Source organism: Bison bison, unplaced genomic scaffold (genome assembly GCF_000754665.1).
Source record: "Bison bison bison isolate TAMUID 2011002044 unplaced genomic scaffold, Bison_UMD1.0 scf7180017864500, whole genome shotgun sequence".
Lineage (NCBI taxonomy): Eukaryota > Metazoa > Chordata > Mammalia > Artiodactyla > Bovidae > Bison > Bison bison.
Window position 1 is genome coordinate 6,294,279 of NW_011495059.1, and position 26,022 is coordinate 6,320,300.

Sequence of the window (26,022 nt, forward strand, 5' to 3'; positions counted from 1 at the left end):
ATGCAGGGGGCCCGGGTCCCATCCCTGGTCAGGGAACTAGAATCTCAGGGATTCATCTTCAATGAATATTGAAGATCCCGAATGCCGCAACTAACACCCACTGCAGCCAAATATATTAAAAAGAAAAATAGTTAAAAAAAAATATTCTAGGTTTGCTAAATATTTTACATAAGAATAATGGTGATGATGAGGATATCTGTAGTAACTGCTGTCATCTATTGAGTTCTCCCGCTAAGCCAGCCCCCAGTTTAACACCACTTAATCCTCCCATTGTCACTGTGAGGTGGGTATTGTTATCTCCATTCTACAGAGGAGGAAACAGACATCACACACTTTGTAAATGACAGAAACAGCCTGTTGGACATTGAAATCTGAATTCTCAACTATTGCACCTCCCACCTCACATGGCAGACGTTATCAGCCCCATTTTACAGATGGAGACAGGAGGCTCAGTGAAGTTAAGTGATTTGTCCTACAAATACCTGAAAGAAACAAACAGAAATGAGAGGATTCAAGTCTCTGAGCCAGCCTTGCCCCATCGTCGTGAGCACAGTTCCTGGAGAATCCAGGTAAAATGCACTGAACAGCCTGGCCCCCGCTTCCCACAGTCAATGGCACCAGGCACTCTGGAGGAAACTCAAAAGCTTGCAAAGACCTAGTTGAGCTGTGCCCCCATGTCCACCAGGTGAGGCCTGCAAGCTGGGTCTGTTGGTTCCCGGAGGTGTCCTCACCCAGGTCTGTGAACCCCAGACCGGTGGAACGAAGTCCAGATGCTGGTTCAAGCATTCAGCCCCCTATGCTCTGCTCTGGACAGGAAAGAGTGAATACGATCAAACTCATGCATTTTTAACAACTTCTTCAGCCTGCTTCACTCCATGCGCTCACAGGAATAAAGGCTGACAGGTGCAGCTGAGTTAATCAGAGTGGATAATAGAGGAAAAGACAGGAATCACTGGCCAAATTGCAGTGAGAAAAATGGGGTGAAATCATAAGACACAAGTCAAAGGTATCCAATTAAAGTGTGATGATGTTTAAAGGGCAAGAACCCCATTCTCAGTCCCTTGGAAGTTCTTACCATGAAGATGCGTGGAACAGTGGCACATGAGATAATTTCTGGTGGTACACAGATGAACAATTTTTTAATTTGAATAATTTCTGGCAGTACACAGATGAACAATTTTGTAATTTGAATAAGGATGTTTGATGTGTGTTAGAAAAAATACAACTAGAACATAAAACTCATAACTAGCACATAAAATTTGATGTCTAGAATGAATCTAAACCTCACCCAAAGAAGTCATTTAATTGCTAGCCAATTAAAAGAAAAAATATTTTTTAAATAGGATAGATGGAAGAAGAATATAACAAAAAATATGAAGTGGGCAGTTATGTGACTGAAGTTTGGGAAGTAATATAATAGTTCTTTATCACTCGAAGTGGAGTCCATGGATCAGTAGCAGCACAATCAAGTTTGTGAGAAATGTAGAATCTCAAGAACCTCCTTAGACCAATGGAAGCAGCACCTGCATTTTAATGAGATTCCCTGATGATTTGCATACCTTGTTCATGTATACTCTGTTTAAAAAGGGCTGATCTGTCTTATTTATCACTGGGGACAATGAAGATCTTTTCAGATTTGGTCCTAGGGAAAGAACACTGGACTGGGATTCCATTCTAGCCATGACACTCTTTGACTCTAAGAGTTTAAAATTTTGTAATTATAGAAGAGGAGACTGAGATCTAGAAAAGGCTGCAGTGTGTGATTTTTGTCAATTTCGGAGCCAGTCCGGGTCCCCAGACATCTTGTCTTGTGCAGGAGGAAATGGTTGACATCAGAATTGCTGTCAACAATGTGATGTGACTTTTAAAAAATTGATTGTTAAAGATGTCTGCTGCTGCTGCTAAGTCGCTTCAGTTGTGTCCGACTCTGTGCGACCCCAAAGATGGCAGCCCACCAGGCTTCCCCATCCCTGGGATTCTCCAGGCAAGAACAGTGGAGTGGGTTGCCATTTCCTTCTCCAATGCATGAAAGTGAAAAGTGAAAGTGAATTCGCTCAGTCGTGTCCGATTCTTAGCGACCCCATGGACTGTAGCCCACCAGGCTCCTCCGTTCATGGGATTTTCCAGGCAAGAGTACTGGAGTGGGGTGCCATTGCCTTCTCCAGTTAAAGACATTACAAGGAAAAGAAAACTATAGAACAATGTATGAATGAATACTGATATAAAAATCTCAATAAAATACTAGCAAAGCAAATATAGCAACATATAAAAAAGATTATATGATATGACCAAGTGGAATTTATTCCAGGAGTACAAGGTTGGGTTAACATGAAAATCAATTAATATAATACACCATAGCAATAGAATAAAGGACAAAACCCACATGATCGTCTCTATATATGCAGGAAAAGCATTCAACAAAATCCAACACCCTTGCATTATAAAGAACACTCAACAAAATAGGAAAAGAAGAGAACTTCCTCAATCCACTAAAGGCCGTCTAAAAAAAAAAACCTAATATATTCAATGTGGTCAAACCCATTTTCTTCCTAAGATCAGTGACAAGCAAAGATACTTGCTCTCACCCAGTCTATTCAAAATTATACTGGAGGTTCTAGCCATGGCACTTAGGCAAGAAAAAGAAACAAAACCTTCCAGACTGGAAAGGAAAAGTGAAACTGTTTCTAATTGTAGATGACATGATCTTATATAGAGAAAATCCTAGGAAATCCCTATTAAAAAAAAAAAAAGAAAACTATTAGAATAAATGAATTCAGCAAGGTCATGGGATAAAAGATTTTCAAAAGTTAATTGTGTTTGTATACACTGGCAATGAACAATCCAAAAATGAAATTAATAAAACAATTCCACTTACAATAGCAGCAAAAAGAATAAAATTCTTAGGAATAACTTTAACAAAAGAAGAGTAAAGCTTGCACTCTGAAAACTACAACATATTGTTGAAATATATTAAAGAAGGTTTAAATAAATGGAAAGACATCACATGCTCATGGATCAGAAGATTTAATATTGTTAAGACGGCAGTACCACCTAAACTGAAATACAGACTCGATGCAACTTCTACCAGAATTACAGCTGGATTTATTTACTAATTTTTTTTTTTTTGCACAAAATGGAAAGGTGATTCTAAAAATCATATGGGATTACAGGGAGCTTCAAATAGCCAAAACAACTTTGGAAAAGAATGAAATGAAAGGAGTCACATTTCCTGATTTCAAAACTTCTGATAAAGCTGCAGTAATCAAGACAGCATGACAGTGGAAAGACGTATAGATCAATGGAACAAAACTGGGAGTTCAGAAAGAAACCCTTACATTTACAGTAAATTGACGTTCCACAAAGTGCCAATAGGAAGGAGTAGTCTTTCTAACAAATGGTGCTGTAACTGGATAACCACACCCCTAGCTCACACCATATGCAAAAACTAACTCACAATGGATATAGAGCTAAGTATATGAGCTAAAACTATAAAACTTTTAGAATAAGTGAACAATGAGAGCAAATTTTCATCACTTTGAGTTGGTCTCTAAGAGCACCGAAAGCACAAGTGACTAAGAAAAACTAGTTAAATTTCTTCAAAACCGAAAACGTTTGTGCTGCACATGATACCATCACGAAAGTAAAAAGACAGCCCAAAGAATGGGAGAAAATATTTGCAAATCTTGCGTCTGATAAGGGACTTGGAACCAGACTATATCAAGAACTCTTCTAACTCAATAATAAAATGATAACTCAAGTTTTTTAAATGGACAAAAAATCTGAATAGGCATATCACTAAAGATATATAAATGGCTCAGAGCACATAAAAAGATGCCCAACATCATTAACCACTATGAAAACACAAATGAAAACCAGGAGATAACTACTTTATACCTACTAGATAGTTACTGAAAAAAAAAAAGGACAGAAAACAACAAGTGTTGGTGAGGATGTGGAGAAACTGGAACCCTCATTCACCACTAGTGGGGATGTAAGATGGTACAGCTGCTTTGGAAAATAGTCCGGTGATTCCTCAAATCTTAAGTTGTCATACGATGCATTAATTCCAACTCTATATATATAACTAAGAGAAATATAAGCATGTTCACACAAAAATGTGCTCTCGAATGTTTATAGCAGCATGATTTATAGTAGTCAAAAAAGTGGAAACAACCCATACGTCTATTACATAATGGAATGATGAATGGATAAATAAAATGTGATATAATGCCTGCAATGGAATATCATTTGACAGTAAAAAGGAGTAAAATAGTGATGCCTGTACAATACTATGCTAAGTGAAAGAAGCCAGTCTCAGAGTACTGCGTATTATTTGATTCCATTTATATGAAATGTTCAATCGGCAAATCTATCATGGCAGAAAACAGACTAATGGTTGCCTGGGGCCGGAGAAGGGGAGGATCTGTGTGGAACTAGGAGGAAATGGGGTGACTGTTAATAGGTTTAGTTTGTCTTTTGGGGGTTATGAAAAATGTTCAAAAATTGAAGTGGTGATGGTCTCCAGGTATTCTGTGAATATAGTAAAAAACCATTGAGTTGTATACTTTAAATGGTGAATTGTATGGTACAGGGCCCCTAAAAGGTGTCTGCGCCCTAGTCCCTGGAACCTCTGAATATGGTAGGTTACGTGGCAAACAAGAATTAAGAATGCAGGTGGTGGAATTCCTTGGCCATCCAGCAGTTGGACTTTGCCTTCCAATTCAGGGGGTGCAGGTTCCATCCCTGGTCAGGAAGCTAAGATCCCACATGCCTCACAGTCAAGGGACCAAAGCATAAAACAGAAGCAATATTGTAACAAAGCCAATAAAGGATTTAAAAATGGCCCACATCAAAAAAAAGAAGAAGAATGCGAGTGGGATTAAAGTTGTTGATTACCTGACTTCGCTGCTGCTGCTGCTGCTAAGTCGCTTCAGTTGTGTCCGACTCTGTGCGACCCCATAGACGGCAGCCCACCAGGCTTCCCCATCCCTGGGATTATCCAGGCAAGAACAGTGGAGTGGGTTGCCATTTCCTTCTCCAATGCATGAAAGTGAAAAGTGAAAGTGAAGTTGCTCAGTCGTGTCCGACTCTAGTGACCCCATGGACTGCAGCCTCCCAGGCTCCTCCGTCCGTGGGATTTTCTAGGCAAAAGTACTGGAGTGGTGTGCCATTGCCTTCTCCGGATCACCTGACTTTAGAATAGAATAAAATAAAAATAAACCAGGGAGATTATCCTATATTATCCAGTGGGCCCAATGTAACCTCAAGGGACTTTAAACAATGGAAGAGGGACTCTGAGAAGAGAACCAGAGAGATGGCATTGTGAGAAGGAGTCATCCCAACATTGCTGGCTTTGAAGATGGAAGAAGGGAACCACAATCCAAGGAATGCAGGCAAGCTCCAGAAGGTAGAAAACGTAAGAAAACGGATTCTCCCCTAGAGAGCTTAGGAAACACAGCCCTGCTGATACCTTAATCCTAGCCTAGTGAGATGTACATCAGATTTCTGATCTACAGACGTATAAGATAATGCATTTTTATTATTTAAATTTGTGACAATGTGTTGCAGCAGCAGTACAAAACGAATACATATGATATATCAGTTATATCTCAATAAAACTGTTTTTAGAATGATTACTGTCTTAGACTACATAAATAGAAGCATGGTGTCTAGAGGGAGGAAATGATGGTCTGCTTGCAATCTAAGTGAGACCGACTGGAGCTCAGCATCAATGTCACCCTGGAGGAGGGATGTGGGAAAAGCAGGGTGGGTCCACAGAAAGGTCACTGTGTTAGTGAAAAGACTCAAGATGATGTTGGATGAGGAATTCACTAAGGTGGGATGAGGTTAGTGGGGATGAGAAGACAGATCCGGGAGCAATGGGGTATGTGACCTACAGGCAGGGTTCAGCTTGAGAAGAAGATGAGTTTTCTTTTTCTTTGCTTTTATCCTCTGTTTGTCTTTTTGTTTGTTTGTTCTTTTGGCTACACCATGCAGCATGCAGGGTCTTATTTCCCTGACCAGGGATGGAACCTGCACCCCTGGCATTAGAAGCATGGAGTCTTAACCACTGGACCACCAGGGAAGTCCCCTCTTCTTTGTTTTAAAAAAATATTTTATTTAACCCCAATACATGTTTGGACTTCCCTGGTGGCTCAGGCTATAAAGAATCTGCCTGCAACCCAGGAGACCTGGGTTTTCGATCCCTGAGTTGGAAAGATCCCCTGGAGAAGGAAATGGCTACCCACTCCAGTATTCTTGCCTGGAGAATCCCATGGACAGAGGAGCCTGGCAGGCTATAGTTCATGGGGTCAAAAAGAGACAAGACCAGGCAACTAATACTTTCAGTACATGTTTTACCTAGAAAAACTAGAAAATACAGTTAAGTAAGAAGGAAAAATGAATAACCAAATAGTCACATGCCATTTTGTTGCAAGTTATTAATGCTTCCAGCACTGGGAAGGTAAAACCAAGTCTTTTATTGTTATGTTCCCAGAATCTGGCTCAAGGTAGACGATCATGGAACGCTTATTGAATGAATACATAATGCACACACACATTTTTAACTTACAAAAATAAAACCCTACTGTATATATTGCTTTATAACCTTCTTTTCCTCCATTACTGATATATTATGGGCTTCTTTCCAGTTCAATAAATATACATTTACATTAGGGATGTAATAGATACTGCCAGACTGCAAATAGAATTCAGGGGGTCTGTGAATTTGAATGGGGAAAAAATTATGTCCTTATTTTCCCTAACCTCTAACTGAAATTTCTCATTTCCTTCAACTTGAACGTAGGCAACAAGCCAGAGTAGTATTAGCAGTATTCTTGCCATCAGAAGTGATCATAGATGTTTTCATAGTAAATTACCATTGCTGCTTGAAATATTGTTTATACTCATCTTTCTTTTGAAACGCCAACAGTTATTATACTGGCTGCAAGCACTTGTTAGTGAATATAATAAAGAAGCATGAGTCCTACTGTATCAGAAATTTAAAAATATTTAAATAACTGTATTTTAATATAATTAGTCTTCTTGGAAAGATTCAACATCTTATTTTACATGTTTAAAGTCATTATTCTTGCAAAAGTGCCCATGGGCCTCACCTTAAAGGTCTATGGCACAGCAAGGGTTAAGAAGGAACTCTAACCTACACTCACCTTTTTTCTTAATTTTTATTCTGGAATAATTTTAAATTTACAGAAACATTGCAAAAATAGTACACACACTCCTCACCCAGCTTTCTCTAACGTTAACACATTAGGGACTTCCCTGTTGGTCCAACGGTTAAGACTTCACCTTCCAATGTAGGGTGTGTGGGTTCGACTCCTGGTCAGGGAGCTAAGATGCCACATGCCTTGCAGCCAAAAAACCAAAACAGAAACAATATCATAACAAATTCAATAAAGACTTTAAGAATTGTCCACATTAAAAAAAAATCTTAAAAGAAACAAGTTACATAATCGTAAAATAATTGTTGAAAGCAGGAAATTAACATTGATAACATTATTATAAAGCAATCTTCAAACTGAATTTGAATTTTGCCTGTATTTCCACTGTCTTTTTTCTGTTCCAAGATCTTCCGTTGTATATAGTGGTCAGGCCTCCTTGGTCTCCTCCAGTCTGTTGTAATTTCTCAGTCTTTCCTTGTTTTTCATGATCTTAACACTTTCTAAAAACTGTTGGTCAGTTAATTTGCAGACTGTCCATCAATTTGGATTTGTCTGATAGCTTCTCACGATTAGATGGAGAGTGTGCATTTTTTGTAGGAATCGCACAGGAGGGATGCTGTGACCTCTGCCAGCATCACATCAGAGGAGCATGATGTAGGCATGTGTTATTTGTGTACATAGTGGCTGCAGCATATTCATTATGTATTTAATTGTATATAACATACAATTTACTTAATTGGTCCCCTTCCAATGGACTTTTGGCATATTTTCAATTTAGGGCAGTTACAAATAGCGCCATGATGGAAAAAGAAGTACAGGGCAGGGCAGCCTGAAGGAGCAGCCAGCAGCCAGGAGTGGAGATGAGTATCCTGTCCCTGGAGGCATGCAACAGCAGAGTGGCACCAGACACCATTTCCATTTCCCCAGAAAGAGCATCTGGTGGCCCAGAAGACTAGTAAAATGCACAGGGACAATAAGAAAGGATGCTCTCCTCCCCTGGGTCTGCATTCATTAGCAAGGTGAGGCCTCAGCCCAGGTGGAGGGTAAGAAATGCTCCCCACAATAGACGACGACGACGACTAGTTAGTATTCTGAGCTCCCTGCTCCACTGACGGCTAATTGCCCCTAAGAGCTGAGATCACTGGAGGGGAAAATGCAAGGTGGCCTAACCTTTGCTGGGCTCAGAGACCCAGCCAGCCTCCCAGCAGAAAGGTCTGCCCTGCCACTCAGCTCAGTAGCTCCTTTCTCTGCCCTGATTGCTAATGTTGGAGGGTGGCTGCCACAGGGTAGCTCTGGGGCCCAGCCCCCAGCAGTGGAGTAGCTTTGTGACTTAACCAATCTCAGGAGGTTTGGAGGCGGCAGGGGAGACAGTGCTGAAACTTCCAGCTGCTGGGTTCCTAAAATGTATGAGTTACAACTGTTTTGGAACAGTGTTTGTCAGTATCTGGGAAAGCTAACTGCATATGTAGTCTGCTCCTAGGTACGTGTTGTGCTAAGTCACTTTAGTCATGTCCCACTCTTTGTGACCCTATGGACTGCAGCCTGCCAGGCTCCTCTGTCAATGGGGACTCTCCAGGCAAGAATACTAGAGTGGGTTGCCATGTCCTCCTCTAGGGGATCTTCCCGACCCAGGGATTGAACCCTTGTCTCTTATGTCTCCTGCACTGGCAGGCAGGTTCTTTACCACTAGGGCCACCTGGGACGCTCCTAGGTATATACCCAACAAAATAAATGCTTACATCTACCAAAGAATGTTTATATAAGCTCTATGCACAATCACCAAAACCTGGAAACAACTCAAATGCCTATCAGCAGTTCAGTTCAGTTCAGTTCATTCGCTCAGTCATGTCCGACTCTTCATGACCCCATGGACTGCAGCATGCCAGGTTTCCCTGTCTACCACTAACTCCTGGAGCTTGCTCAAACTCTTGCCCATTGAGTCAGTGATGCCATCCAACCATCTCATCCTCTTTTGTCCCCTTGTCCTCCCACCTTCAATCTTCCCCAGCAGAAGAGATAAACAAATCATGATCTAGTCACATAATGGAATCATACATGGCAATAAAGTCAAAAAACAAGCTATTGCTAAATGCAGTAGCATGGATGAATTGCCAGATAATGTGTTGAGTGAGACAAATGAGGTCATAGTGTATGAGTCCTTTATGCAAACTATGGTGATAGAATTGAGACTAGGGTTCCCCTTGGAAGGGGGGTGGTGTTGACTAGGAAGGGGTCCACTGTGAGGGGGCTTCTAGTATGCTGTTCTACAACTCAGTAGGGGTAGGGGTTCTGTGAGTGTGAAAGAAACTGAAAGTGAAGTCGCTCAGTCGTGTCTGATTCTTTGTGACTTCATGTACTATAGCCTCGTAGGCTTCTCCGTCCATGGGATTTTTCCAGGTGAGAGTACTAGAGTGGGTTGCCATTTCCTTCTCCAGGGGATGTTCCCAACCCAGGGATCACACCCGGGTCTCCCACATTGCAGGCAGATGCTTTACTGTCTGAGCCACCAGGAAAGCCCTCTGTGAGTGTATACCTAAGTAAAAATTCATCAAGAGTACACTTACATTTTTATGGCATATAAATTATGCTTTAATTTAACAACAGCATTAACAAAGAAATGGGTGCAGGCCAGAGCAGGCTCTGCTGGCCCAGAGAGGTGAGAAAGAGGGCAAAGAGGAAGTGACAGATCCCAGCCCTCTTAGGACTCGCTTCGTGATCTGGGCCACCAGATTAAGTGCTTCAGGTTCTTCTGCTGGGGAGATGCTGATACTGCCTACTGCCCCTGCCATGTTATTGGGAAGAGAATTTGGGGAGGTGTATCAGAAACCAGCTTCTAAATAAAAAACTGATGCATAAGGACTTCCCTGGTGGTCCAGGGGCTACGATTCCACGCTCCCAATGTAGGGGGGCCAGGTTCAATCCCTGTTCAGGGAAGTAGATCCCACGTGCCACAACTAAAGATTCTGAATGCCACAATTAAGACCTATTGGAAGGACTGATGTTGAAGCTGAAACTCCAAAACTTTGGCCACCTGATGCGAAGAGCTGACTCATTGGAAAAGAGCCTGATGCTGGGAAAGATTGAGGGCAGGAGGAGAAGGGGAGACGACAGAGGATGAGATGGTTGGATGGCATCACCGACTCAATGGACATGAGTTTGGGTAGGCTCCAGGAGTTGGTGATGGACAGGGAGGCCTGGCGTGCTGCGGTTCATGGGGTTGCAAAGAGTCAGACACAACTGAGCAACTGAACTAAACTGAACTGAACAGCCAAATAAAAACATAAACATATATGTTTTAAAGTGATGCCTGTATTGACTCCTTCAGTATGTATTAAGCACCTCAGTCATGCAGGCAGATTAGATTCAGTCCCGGCCCTGGCAGGAAGTCTCAGACTAAGCAGGGATAAAGGCCACCAACCCCTAAACAAACAATTATAAGCCATGATGAGTTACAGAAAGGCCAGTGGGTATGGAGATGGTAAATAACCGAGCAGTGGGATAAGGAATTCATTAGTGTGGGGAGATGGGGATGACCTCTCAGAAGAGATGACTCAGAAGCAGAGACTTTAAAGGACAGGAAGGAGCCAGGCCTGCAGAAGGACATTTCAGGCAGAGGAATCTGAGAGGGCAGAGATAGAATTCACAGCTGGAAAGTGTCATGTGTGGCCAGAGAGGGCGAGCCAGAGATGGGTTCCTGGAGGGGCAGACCATGCACAGCCTGGTGGGCAGGGTAAGGGTTTGAGGCTTTTATCAGAAGCTTATTAGAAAGGGGCCAGGGGTCTTTTAATCAAGAAATGATGTGATCTGATTTGTGACTTTAAAAGATGACTTCAATAACTAATGATTCTTTGTGACCCCATGGACTGTAGCTCACCAGACTCCTCTGTTCGTGGAATTCTCCAGGCAAGAACACTGGAGTGGGTAGCCATTCCCTTCACCAGGGGACCTTCCTGACCCAGGGAGCAAACCTGAGTCTCCTGCAATGCAGCCAGATTTTTTACCATCTGAGCCACCAGGGAAGCCCAACCAGAGAGGAGCCAAACACAGAAGATTATATACTTGATAATTCTATTTATGTGAAATTCAGAGATCTCCCCAAACTAACCAGAAGTGATGGAAATCAAAATAGTGGTCAGCTTTGAGAACTGTGGTCTTGGAGCTGAAGGGTTGGAAATGTCCCTTATCCTGATGTATCAATAGATGGGAGGTACAAAAATGTAAAAAGTTGTCACAATATACACATAAGATTGGTACACTTCATGGAGTAACTAGACTATTTGTGCACCATACACCTCAACGAAAAAGCAAAATAAAATTTAAAATCACTAACATTTTTATTGGCTAACATCATTTTTTAAAGTGAGGATTATCGAGATATAATCTTCATGCAATCACACCTCCCCCTTTAAAGTACATAGCTGGATGAGTTTTGACAGATGCATACGCCAGCTTAACTGCCACAAACAAGATATAGGACATTTCCAGCCCCCTCCTAAAGGTGCCTTGTGCCCCTCTGCAATTGATTCCCACCTGTCCTCCCCGTCCCTGCGCTCTAGCTCCTGGCAACCACTGGTTTCATTTCTATGCTTAGAGTCTGGCCTTTTCCAAACTGTCATTAAATGGAATCATTTAGCATTTAACCTTTTGAGTCATCTGCTTCTTTCAGGAAGCAGAATACTTTTGAGATTTAACATGCTGTTGGGGACAAGTTATTTCTTTATTATTCTTTATTTATTTTTGGCTGTACTGGGTCTTTGTTGCTGCACGCGGGCTTTCCCTAGTTGGCAAGCAGGGGCTACTCTCTAATTGCAGTGCACAGGCTTCTCATTGCCGTGACTTTTCTTGTTGGAGAGCATGGCCTCCAATAGTTTGCTTCTTTTTACGGCCGAGGCATTTGCCTAGTATGGATGTACTGTGATTCATTTACCCATTTACCAACTGATGAACCTTTGGGTTGCTTCCAGTTTGGGACAGTTTCCCAGTTTGGACAAACACTTGCAGATGGGTCTTTGGTATACCAGGGTTTTCGTTTCTCTCAAAGAAATACATTAGTATTGGGATGATCAGGATATATGATAAGCACACTTTAATGTTGTAAGACACTGCCACAGTGGTTTTCGAAGTCGTTTCCAGGTACTAAATACATTATCTCATTTTCTTCTCAGAATAGGTGAGGAAAGTGAGGGTCAGAGAGGCTAAGCTATTTGCCCAGGGCTTCCCTGGTGACTCAGATGGTAAGGAATCTGCCTGCAGTGCAGGAGACCAGGGTTTGATCCCTGAGTTGAGAAGATTCCAGGGAGAAGGGAATGGCAACCCACTCCCATATTCTTGCCTGGAGAATTTCATGGAAAAAGGAGCCTAACATGCTACAGTCCAGACTGAGAGACTAATACTTCCTTTTTCATTTCCCAGGTAGTGCTAACGGTAAAGAACCCAAAGCAGGAGACTAAGAGATGCCAGGTTTGATCCCTGGATAGGGAAGATCTCCTGGAGGAGGAAACGGCAACCCACTCCACTATTCTTGCCTGGAGAATCCCATGGACAGAGGAGCCTGGCCGGCTACAGTCCATAGGTCACAAAGACTTGGACACGACCGAAGTGACTCAGCACACACGCGTGCAAGCTATCTGCCCAAGGCCCCACAGTAAGGAGGTGACAGTGCTGGATCCCCAGGTCCCCACAGGGAAACCCTGCTCTCAAGCTCTTCCAAAGGGGCTGCCCTCATGAGCAGGGCTGGTTTGCCCAGAGCCAAACTCAGACAAGGTCCAGACTAAAACTTAGAAGCGTGACAGAGGAGATGGCAGCAGACCGTGTAACCCCTCCAAGTAAGAAAATAATGAAAGAAGAAGGAAGAGCCAGGCAACATGAAAGCGGAGAAAATTGTCAGCTACAAGCCAAGCATTAATTCATTTGAAGTCAGCCATTCGCCTCTGCTTCCAAGTCCCTTGGTCCTCTGGCAAGTTTTCAAATTAAAGCACCGAAGATTCCCTCCCTCCCCTGACCCCCCAGATGATGAGGGCTGGCAGGGCAGGGGGTTGGGGCCAGAATATTGTCTGGAACTAGCAAACCAGAACCCCCACCCTACCCCCAACCTCAGATAGAACCTGGACCCCCGCTGGCTGGGAGGTGGCCTCCCCAAGCCCAAGACAGCTCTGACCCCCGCAGGGCCACAGGGGGAATGGAGGTTAATGAGATTTTGATGAACCTACAGTTTCCATTTTGCGAGGGAAAAGGCTCAGACCCTTGCTAATTAAAGGGAACTGACCTGTAAAATGAGTCTGGGGATGAATGACAGGGCAGGAGGGCCAGCTGAGGGAGGAAGGGAGGAGAAGCGAGACCCCAACAGCTTTGTCAACACAATCCAGTTTGATGGGGGGAGCAGGCCCAGAGACTGAAAAGGATTTGCCCAAAGACACACAGCAAATCAGACTACACTTGGATCCTGAAATAGGTAAGCATGAGAATGGAGGGGGGGAAACTAAAAACATGGAGACAGACAAAGAAACAGACTAAAAGAGACCAAAAGGCTGCATCTTCAATGATAATATCTAACCTTCCTTGCAGCCCATCATCTCATTTAATCCTTACAACTCCAGATTGTGCTCAGTCGCTCAGTTATGTCCAACTCTGCAACCCCAAGGACTGTAGCCTGCCAGGCTCCTCTGTCCATGGGATTCTCCAGGCAAGCATGCTGGAGTGGGTTACCATTTCCTTCTCCAAGGGTTCTTCCCGACTTAGGGATCAAACAAACCCATGTCTCTTGTGTCTCCTGCATTGGTAGGCGGGTTCTGTACTACTAGGGCCACCTGGAACTCCAGGAGATAGACATTATTATGCCCATATGTGGAAACTGAGGTTCAGAGAAGTGAAGCAACTGGCTCAAGAGCACGCAGCCAGCCAAATCTACCCAACTCAATACCCTTATTCCCATCCCCTATGCTTGGGGTGGCCCTGGGTCCCAGTTTACACATGCTGTTCCAGTTTTAGTATTAAAACACCCCTTTCACTGTCCAAAGTGACTCAGTTTAAGCCAAATATTATATAACCTCTGTACCTAGGCTACATCTTATAAGTTGCTTCCTATGTGACATGCATAGCCCAGGATCTGACACACAAACAGTCAAACCTAGGCACAGAGTCATGTCTCAGTATGTCTCAGCAATGAGGCAGAGAGCACAGTGGTAAGAAACCAGCTCTGGAGCTAGCCAAACTGAGGCTCAAACCCAGCGGTATGACTTTGGGTTAGTCACTTGACCTCTCTGGGCCTCAGTTTGTTCTTCTGGAAAGCGGGGATAACCATGGTTACTCCCCCAAGTTATGGAGATGATATGAAGAGAGAAGTATAAAGTACCAGTGCACGTTTGCTATAATTTCATGGTACATCTACAGTTTCAGCCTGCCCCCTTTCTGCTACACCCTGTGCATTTCCATAGCGTGTACTTGGTTTGTGTTTGCTGGGCTTGTTTATAGACCTTTCTCTCCTGACTCACCTGGCAGTTCCCTGCCCCAGGACCTTTGCACATACTGGGGTTTTCATTTGCCTGTTTAACTTAAAATCGTGTGCTAGCCACCATGCTAAGCATATTGCATATGTTAACTTACTTCATCCTCACAATAATCCTGTGTTTATAAATGAGGAATCTGAGGCATGGAGGGGCCAATCACCTTGTCCACAATCACACAGCTAGTTAGCAGCAGAACTGGGATTCAAACCCAATCAGCCTGACTTAAGGATCAACCCTATATAGTACCTTCCTCTGTCCAGAAGGTGCTCCCCTACTCCGACCACTGACCCCTCCACTGCCTGTGCCTGAATAACTCCTACCCACCCTGCCTTTGCTGGAATATCACTTTCTCCAGGAGACACACTGATTGCTCAGCCTAAATCACATTTCCCACCCCTGCCCGTGGAATAGTCACTCATCCCATTCTTTCCCTTCTTTCAAAGCTGAATTCAGTTTGTTATTCTCTATTTATGTGCTCATTTGTCTTCCTCACTAGACAGTTGCATTCCAGGAGGGCAAAGACCATTTTTGTGCCCCAAGCATCGAGCAACAGACATATGGTAGGTCTTCAATAAATATCGGTTGAAGGGAGGAATAAAGGAAAGGAAGAAGGAAGGAGGAATTAGAAAACCCCTAAGGACAGGAGCTGTTCCTGATGGTGTTTTATTGTCCCAGGAGCCCGTCCCAGGGTCTCCAAGCACACAGGAGGGCTCTCAGTGTTTGCTGACCCCAACTATATCGGCCACTGTGGCCGATCCCCGCCCCCCACCCCTTTGGGCCCCGGGGCTGTGGGCAGCCAGACGGAGCAGGGCTGGCACCCAGCCCTCTTTAGCCACCAGCGTTTCCCCTCTGACTACACCCACCTCCCCCGACACCCAACCCCTCCCTTCTCCCTTCTCCCTTCTTCTTCGCCTTTCTGAGATGAAGCGGTGAAATGATTTTTCTACTTGAGCAGTTTTCAATTTAGATTAAGAAAAATGTGGTCTGCAGTCACTCGGCAAAAGGCCGTGGCAGCCCTGTCCCTTCTGGGACCAGGGGTTTCTCAGCCATTGACAGCAGAGCTGGTTCTGGGGAGGGGGGATTGTGGAGGGGACTTCCCAGCCCCTCTGCGTCCCCTCAACACTCATCCTCGTCACTTGGCCTCCTCCTGTCTTCTTGGGTAAGAGACCAGGGTCCGGAATCAAACAGAACTGGGTGGGTTCAGGCTCTAACCCATGCTTACTGTGTGACCTTAGGCAGGTTCTGCACCTCTCTGAGTCTTCTTGTTCCATCCATAATGTGGGTCGACGGTAAACCCTCTAATTTGGTCCCTGCCTATTAGATCAAAAGGCTCCCTCTTAGCCTTCCAGATTGTGGAAGAATAAATAGCAAGAACAACATGAGGACGTTTAGCTGGGCTATGCCAAGGTGGACAGAGCCTCAGAAACCCCAGGGCCAGAGCACACAACAGGTGAAACATGCTGATGGCAAGGGAGGCTTGAGCAGCACAAGAATAGATGGAAGTTTCTAAAGAGGCCCCCAAAGAGCCAGAGGTAAGAGACAAGGGTGGGTCGGCCAGCAGAGGAGGAAGGAGGCCGAACTCTGGGACCACTTAACTCCTTCCTAATTCTGAAATCTTTATGCCTGGGATAAATTTTGTGCTGCTTGTTAATGTTGCCTTTTGAAATGGAAATACTTTTGTTCATCTGGGTAAATAAAGGGCATATATTAACCCTAGTTAATGGCACCAATTCTGGAGTCAAGAATACCAGGGTCTCATCTCCCGCTCCTCCCTTCAGTAGCTGTGTGATCTTAGGCAAGTTACTGAACTTCTCTGAACCTCTCCAAAATATGTAATTTTCACACTGGTCTGTTTCTTAGGTTTGGTTTTTTGGTAAATCAACTTTACAAAAATGATGTAACTTACAAATGATAAAATGTATGCATTTTAAGTGTACATTTCAATGAGTTTTGACAAATGAATATCGATGTATTACACTCAGGTAACTGCCACTGTGATCAAGAAACTGAACATCTTGATTATACTAAAAAGTTCTCTTGTGCCTCCTTCTGAGTCCTGTTGTTTTTAATGTAAAAATAATAGGTTCTGCAGGCCCCATGGTAACACATCTTGGCATCAAAATAAACATCCTAGGACGTCCCTGGTGGTCCAGTGGTAAAGAATCCGCTTGCCAAAGCAGGGGACACAGGTTCCATCCCTGGCCCAGGAAGATCCCACATGCCACGGGGCAACTAAAGCCTGTGCACCACAGCTACTGAAGCCTGCACGCCTAGAGCTTGGGCTCTGCAACAAGAGAAGCCATTGGAATGAGAAGCCCGTGCACTGCAACTAGAGAGTAGCCCCCGCTCCACAAAACCAGAGGAAGCTCATTCACAGCCATAAACAAATAAATTTTAAAGAAAATAAACATCCTAGGAAGGTGTGTGGTGTTTACACTGTGATTCTGCCTCTCTGCTCCCCACCCCCGCCTTCACACACACACACACACACACACACACACACACATACACACACACTGTCAGGGAGACCCAGAGGCGCTCAATTCAAGCCCAGCATCACAGGATTCAAGGTGGACTCCCCCATGCCAACTGCCAGTGGTGAGCCACTAGACAGCCCAGCCCTCCCTCCACAGACGGCCAACTGACAACTGGCCTCCCCGGGGCCACTCGCCACGTGTCTTTGTATCTGACACCTGCAGGAGCTGAGAGCTGCTCCAGGGAGGGCACCTGGCTGCCGCCTGTCATCGACCACTGTGTATTCAGTGCCCCAAAGGGGCCTGGTGCACAGTAGGTGCTCCATAACTAGGAGTAGAATGAATGAATGAAGAGAGGGACGGCCAGCCTGAGGACCCCTGACAAGCAGTGAGGATCTTTGTACACCTACCCGAGCGTTGCCCAAACATCTGCCCTTCAAGTCCGACTTTCACAAGAACCAGGCACTATTATTTAATATTCTTTAAATTGGCTCAATTAGTTTTTACTCTCTCTGTGTTTGCTTTGCCTTAAGCAACCATGAAATCATGGTTTGATTTGATTTGTATATAGAACTTTCCATTTTAATATAATTTTTTTTTGACTGTGCCTTGGGACTTGCGGGATCTTAGTTACCTGACCAAGGATGGAACCCCGGGCCCTCAGCAGTGAAAGCACAGTCTTAACCACTGGACTGCCAGGGCATTCCCTAATACGATTTTAAACTTTACAGAAAAGTTGCAAAGAACATCCATACAGATGTTTTTTCACCAAGATTCACCAGTAATACACATTTTTCCCCATTTGATTTATCTTTATATCTCTCTCTAACTTACGTCTGCATATGTGTGTTAGTTGCTCAATCGTGTCCAACTCTTTGCAACCCCCTGGACTGTAGCCCACCAGGCTCTTCTGTCCATAGGGTTCTCTAGGCAAGAATACTGGAGTGGGTGGCCATTTCCTTCTCCAGGGGATCTTCCCACCCAGGGATCAAACCCAGATCTCCTGCATTGCACACAGATTCTTTACCGTCTGAGCCACCAGGAAAGCTCTACATCTGCATAGTTCTATTTTTTTCTAGTACACCTTAACATAAACACTATACAACATTACTATAAAAAAATAATAAAACTTATGGGACTTCCCTGCTGGTCCAGTGGTTCAGAATTCTCCTTGCGATGCATGACACGTGGGTGTGATCCCCGGTCAGGGAGCTAAGATGTCACACGCTGTGGGGCAACTAAGCCTGTGAGCCACAACTAGGGAAGCCTCCATGCCACAACAAAGACCCACTGCAGCCAAAAAATATACAAAATAAAATTTAAAGAAACAACAACATTTTTAAAAGAACAATACTTGTTGCCCTCCTTACCAGGTCCCTCCCTGCAAAGGACTGTAGCTCCTACCTCCCGGCCACCAGGTTTGGCCACGTGGCCTGCTTTGCCTCCTGAATTGTAAGCAGAGCTGTGTGTGTCACCTCTGCGTGGAAGCTCTCACGCCATCACGTGCTTCCGCCACTGGTCCTCTCTTGCTGCCACCCAACCAACAGCGTTGTGGGCAGGGGCTGCCCCTTTAGCTTCATCCTCAGCATGATGTTATGGAGTAGAATCAGAGCGGACCCGTGGCGGACACGCAGTGTGAACAAGAAATAAAACTCTATTGTTGAAAGCTATTGAGATTTGGGGGAGGGTCATTTGTCACCACAGTATAACATTATTTAAGCTGACTGATATAAATGCATCACTATTAAAATGAAAAATGTTTCTACACCACCTGCAAATACACGGCAAATTTGAAAAACGTGGAGTTTGCCACAGTGGCCCCGAAAGGTACAGCTTAATAACCCACGTGATGAAGAAGGAAACTGAGGCTCACAGTGACCATGTTGTTTGCTCAAAGCCTCTCAGTCAGGGAAGACGGCAGAGACGATTATTCTGGGTACTGCCGTCCGGCCTCGGTTGAAGGAGAGGCAATGGAATTGTCCTTTGGCAAGTCAGTTCTGTCAGGGATCTTTCTTCTGCACAATCATCTCTCCTTTCAGAGCCCCTTTCTTCTGCCCATGGTTCCCCAAGACCAGCAGGAAGCACTCCTGACCCCATCTTCTTGAAGCCAAATGCCAGGTGATCCCCTTGAAGGAGTTAGCTGCTAACTAAAGGTGTTAACTGCTAATGAAAGTGCCAGCACTAACTAAGGTATTAGCTAATAAGCATTAACACCTCTCAAGGTGTTGGCATATTAATAAGGAACTTCAGAAAAATCCAAACAATTTCAAGAATCAGAGGAACAAAGCTCAAAAGGTGGCAGAATAATTCAGTTCCACAATTCTTCTTGCCCCTATTACAAGCTGAGCCCTGAGCTAAGACCTACATCTAATACAGTGCATACATATAAAGCTTTGCAGTATGCATGATATTCAATAGTCTGCAAAGCACTTCAGTTTACAGGCCACTTTCTTATTCATCGTCTCCCTGCTCTTCCCATCAACCCAGTGAGGGAAGTTTTGCTATCTCCAATCTGCCAATGAGGGAGCTGAGGTCCAGAGAGCGGGAGTGACTTATTCAAGGTTACAGGCTAGGGAGTAAGGGACTGGAGTCGTCTCCTGCACTGTCAGACTCTCAGCCTGGTGCTCCTCCCATGGACCCCAAACCCCTAACACAAGTGAAGGAGTAACGAACAGGGACCAGAGCATTTCAGTTCACATCTGCCTTCCTCCTGGGCCTAAAGTGGACTGTGACCCCCCCAAGGAGTCAGAGCCAAGGCCAGGCTAGTCCAGGCTAGTTCTTGGGAGACTCATGCCTGTAGGCCCCCTCTTTTCTGCTAACTCTTGTTCATCTTTCCAAGCTCAACGCCTTTCTCAGGCATCACCTCCTCCTGGACACCTTCCCAGATGGTCATGGGCCATCTCTCTTTGAGCTCCCAACACACAGGGCATATCTTGATCCTACAGATTGCACTGGAATGGTGCCTTTACAGGTTGGAGAAATCGGTGTCCCTGTGCCAGGCATGCGGCACAGAACAGAGGAAGCAGCTATAAATGCTTGTTGAGTGAATGAATGAACAATGCCCATGGTTGGTACAGAGAACTCATGAAAGTGAACCACATTGCCAGCCCTCCCAGGAACAGATTTGAACAAACTGTAGTCATTTAAAAGTAAGAGATGAGCTGTTTCAATTTCTTAAAGCCCGATTAATATTTTACTATACAGCAGTAGTAGTTATTTGTATCGTTGTTTATCTCTCTCTCTCTGTGAGCATGTATACAAGCCATCGGGGGAAAAAAGAGGGAAGTTTCAAGACCAAATAAGTTTGGAAAGCTCTGGGTTTAAGAGGGGTGTACTGTAGGACTTTTCAGAGCCTTTAAGAGTAGCATTTATGGAGCATTTACTATATGCCAGGCACTATGCTAAGTGCTTTACATTTATTGCCTTATTCCTTTATAGTTCAATCAACCCATTAACTTATATTCTACTAGATTATAAGTTCCGTGAGGACAGAAGCTTATTAGTTAATTAGTATGCCCAATTGATAGATGAAGGAACTGACTATAACCTTGCTGCTAGTCTTCAATATAGTAACTAGTGAGCCTGGCAGATCTGCAGGGCAGAGTGCTTGCACTTAGCATTTCTAGTCTTTATTTGGCTCTGAGCATCTTTTTCAAGAAGGATCTGGAAGGACAGTACCTTGAGGAACATACTCTATGAAATGATACTCTAGGCTCTGCAGGCTCTTAATGGCAGACTCTGTCTTCTTTTGTCTTCTCAGACCATAGCACATGAAGACTGGAGGGAGAAAGGAAGGAGAAGTCAGGGTATTCTTTCTGTTCTTTGTACTCTTTTTAGGAAGTAAGGGGAGAGAAAGGGGGGTGAGGAAGAAAAAAAGAGAAAGGAATGAGGAAGGAAGGGAAAGGAAAGAGAGAAAGAAGGAAAGGGGAAGGAAAGAAAGAAGATAAATGGATAAGGAGGAGCAGGGCTAGCCATATGGGTGAATGGATGGATAGATGGATGAAGAATGGGTGGATTAGAAGATGGATAGATAGAAGGATGGATGGATGGATGGAAGGATGGATGGATGGGTGGATGGATGGAAGGATGGATGGATGGATGGGAGGATGGATAGTAAACAAATAAGGGGCTGGATGAATGGATGTGTAGATAGATAAGAGTACACAGGGACAATGAGATATTGACGCCCAACAGTTTCTATGTGGGTGCAACCCACCAGTTGGAAGGGAGGCTTGACATTATATTTGCAGAACATGTTACAAAAGATTCAGAAACTATCAGTTGTTCATGCAAAAGAAACAAGGAAGAGGTGGCAGAAATTATAGAGTTAGATCTAAATTAAAGCCCCCCTAAGCCACCCCTTCGTATTCCCTCTGCAGGTGTGACTTTAACAGTCTATAACAGTGAGCTGAAAATCCATGTCCCTTAGAAGATTCAAAGGTTTCGAGGTTCTATGTCCCTAAGACCGAAAATGTAAGACTCTGTGTCCTTAAGGGCTCTTTATCTCTGCTCACATAGTGAGAGAAGTACTCTGTGCCAGGGAGTGTTCTAAGTACTCTACAAAGAGCAGCTCCTTTCATCTGCCACCCATGGAGTAGACATTACTATCGTCCTCAAAATGAGACACAGCGATATGAAGTAATTTGCCTTCGATCACACAGCTGGTAAGCATCAGGACTGGGACCGGAAGCCAAGAAGGCTAGGTAGCATCCACAGTCCATGCTTTCAACCACCACGTGTCTTGCCTCAAGGCAGTGAGGATTCTGTCTGCATCTAATTTTCGAAGATTCGGTGCTCGAAGCTTGAGGAGTCTGCAATTCTAGGACTCTGAGTGTCTCCATGCTTAGGCAAGAAGGAGCCTTCAAAGGCGGAGGGAAAAAGGAGGCGGGGGTGGGGATGGTGCCTGGCTGGCTCCTGTAAGCACCAGCCCCGCTGATGTCAGGCACCTGGCTGTCACTCTTTCTGTTAACCTTGGGGGGAAAACACATTTGTGGCAGATAACAGGCACGAGGGTGTGTCGGCCCTCCGCCCGCTCCTGGGCCTGATGGATGGGCTACACGGGGCCCCCCTGACCTGTGTGTGTACCGTTATCTGCTCGGCCAAGGGAGGCTGTTCATCATGCCGACAGCTTGGCAAGGCACACCTGCTGGGCCTGCGTCAGCTAGAGCTGCCAGCGTCCCAGGAGGAGCGAGGAGAGATAATGGGAGGGGTGGGGCAGGAGAGACACAGAGAGGAGAACCAAGGACCCCATGACGGCAGCATCCCTAGGCCCAGGATTGGCCCAGAGGGTGGCACTGATTGCCGCGCGTGATGCTGTTTCTGGTGGTACTGTGGATATTGTGTGTGACTTTGGACTAGTCACTTAACCTCTCTGGGCTGTAAAATAACATTAAGATTTGCCAGAGGAGGGGAGAAAGGACAGGGTGGGATGTTTGGAGAGAGTAACATGGAAAATACATTACCATATGTAAAACAGATAGCCAATGGGAATTTGCTGTATGACTCAGGGAACTCAAACCAGGGCTCTGTAATGACCTAGAAGGGTGGGATGGGGAGGGAGGTGGGAAGAAGGTTCAAGAGGGAGGGGACATGGATATACCTACACCTGATTCATATTGATATCTGGCAGAAACCAACACAATACAGTTAAGCAGTTATCTTTCAATTAAAAATAAATTTTTAAAAATAGAGTACTGGAGTGGGGTGCCATTGCCTTCTCCAAAATAGATAACAAAGAAAGAAATAGGCAGTACTTAATAAATCATTTAAAAAGTAAAAAACAAAAAGATTTGCCAGATACCAGAGGGCCCTCTTTTCTTCTCCTTCTCTTCATGTTCCACATCCAGTCACTAGGTCTTATTGGTTTTACCTCTGAGTCTGTCCATTTTTCATCATCATCTCCACTGGGACCACCTTGGTCCAGGCCACCACCATCATCTCTTGTCTGAGCTCCTGCTTTCCCTTCCTGACCCTGCACTCCACTGTACACCCAGCAGCAGGAGAATCTTTACTATAGAATCAGGTCAGATCACTCCCCTGTTTCAGACCCACCGGTGATGCCCTGCACAGTGAGAAATGCACCCAAACTCCAGGGCTCTGCAAAAGCCGGCCTTCTCTCCCTGCCCATCATCCCCTTGTACCTTCTTGTCCATTTGCCTACCACCTTCCAACTACACTGCCAAGTCCTTTTCTGTCTCCTAGCCTTTGCATATGCTGTTTCTTCTGGTGCAAAAGCTCTCTTCTCAGTTCCTTGCACGACCAGCCAACTCTTTCTCAACCACAGATCTCAGCTATAAATGGTCACTTCCTCAAAGAGGTCTTCCCAGCCTGAAATAATACCCCACCCTCCCTCTAAGCTCACTTTATCAAAGCACCAATGTATGCCCTTCCCAGCCCTTATTACAACCACAAAGTAGGCTGTTTATTTATTTGTGCATTTACTTATTGTCTGTCTTCTCCACTAGAAAGTGAGCTCTAAAAAGTCATGGGTGTGGAGGCCATCCCTGGTCATCCAGTCATTGGGACTCTGAGCTCCCAATGCAGGGGCACAGATTTGACCCCTGGTCCGGGAGCTAAGATCCTGCATGCCACGTGGTGTGGCCAAAACAAACAAACAATCAAAAACAACAACCAAAAAGGTCATAGGTTTTTGTCTTATTCACCACTGTGTCCCTGAATGTTTCCCCACTGCCAGGCTAGATGGTCCTCCCCACCCCAGGGTCTTTGCACCAACCATCCCTCTGCTTAGAATCCTCTTCCCTCTCTCCTTGCCCTATTTAATGCCTACTCATCTTTCAGATCTATGGGAGACTGCATTTTCCAAGGATGGTCGCATCCTTCGTGTTGTTCATCAGATATAACCTTGACATCCTCCCGCTCCACTTGAGGGTGGGCTCACAACTTGACTTTAACCGATAGGATGCAACAGAGGCAACAATGGAACACTTCTGCGTTGAGGTTGAAGACACTGACTCTGGAGCCCTGAGCTGCCAACTAAGCAGCATGACTGTCTGGAGGACACCATGCTATGAGAAAAGCCAAGCTAACCACACAGAGAAACCCTGAGAGCACAGGCAGAGAAAGAAAGAGACACTCAGAAGCCCCCAGCTGCACCAACCCCAGCCACCACCTGACTGAACCTTCTTCTTTAAAAAAAAAAAAATTTACTTCTTTGGCTGTTCCAGGTCTTATTCTTGGCATGTGGAATTCTTAGTGGTGGAATGCAAGATCTTTAGTTGTGGCACGGGAACTTTTAGTTGCAGTATGTGGGATCTAGTTTCCTGACCAGGGATCGAACCTGGGCCCCTTGGATTTGGAGTGCAGAGTCTTAGCCATTGGACCATGAGGGAAGTCATGTATAAGCTATTCTCATTACTGCCTTTCATGAGAGAAAATAGGAGGCAGGGTCAAGATTTGAATCCAGATCCATCCATACCAGAACTCCTTCCAGGATGGCCTCCTGCCTCGACAAGAGCTAAGGGAAATTTGAGGTCCCATTAAAAAGAGAAATCAAGGCAGGCGGCATGGAGGAGGAAGCACCAGAGTTGGGTCTGGAAGGAAGCCGTGGAATTTCTAAAAACTGAGCTGGGGAGAGCATTCCAGGTAGAGAAGGAGAACACGGGAAAGGCTGGAGGTGGGAGAGGTAGGCCCGTGTGCTGGCTGAGGTTGGAGGGGTGGGCTGTGCCGGGCCTTGGCAGCCACAGCTAGGACAGGATCCTGCTGTTCCTGCCCCTCACCGCCTCTGCCACCCCCGGTCACCTTCTTCGACACCCACCCTCCAGCCCCCCACCTCAGCCAGAGAGAAGGCTGGAAAATAAATGAGTCTGTTTATGAAGCCCATAATGTTGCCAGCAAAACAAGGCACTCAGCAGAGCAGCTCGGGGCCTCTAATGGGATATTATTTATGTCATTTTCCTCCTGGCGCTGGAGCCATTATCGCCCAGGATGGTGCTCCGTCACCCTCCACTCCCCCAGCGATGTTCCAATGTCACGCTGAAGGATGTGAGCTGCAGTCATCTCGGCTGGACCTGGGGGAGGGAGACGCTGAGGGCGATGGGGCAGCCCCCCACTCTCTGCCAATGGTATCTAGCTCGTCCTGAGCTGCTCTTGGTGCCGGCCAGTTGGCCAGGCATTAAGGATGTTCCCACGTCTCCCCGCTGCCCTGCAGATCAAGCCCCATTTCTCCCATCAAGCAGTAAGGTTTCTGGGCTTTGGCTGCTACCCAGTTCCCCAGCCTCAGCTCCAACCACTTGTGCATTAGTTCCAGAATCAGGCAGACCTGGTACCCCAGACCCAGTTTATGCATCTTCTCTGATTGACTTGGTCCCACCTGGTCCCCTCTTGCTCTGCGGTGAGCCTGGCCTCTGCCTTTGCCTAGCCCAGCTGCCTCAGTCTCCTCTGGGTGAGGACCAGCCTGCAGCATTGCCTCCATCACGTTCGCCAGGGTCCAACACTTGGGTTCAACCCAGTCTGAGGGAGACTCTGGCTCTTTCGTGCTCAGATAAAACACCATGTGCAAGGCATGGGGTCTGGTTCCCCCAGTGGCTTCCTGGAGATGCCGAGTAACAGCGCTCCGTGGAGTGAATGAACTAATGACCAGGAGAGAGGACAAAGCCACACACAATGAACTATTTCAAAGAATGGAGGCTCACGTGGCTTGTGGATGTGCTGCCCCACATGACCTAGCCCCCTGCTGCATTGGCTCTAAGCTGGGGCCAGCTCGGAAACATACCATCATGTATTTCCCTCCTTCTCTCTATCTCACTTCCCCTTCCCCCTCATTCTTACTGTCCCAGAATCACATCCCCATAAAGGATGTAAGCTTTGCCTCAGCCTTCAAGTTCAACCCCAACGTCTTCAATT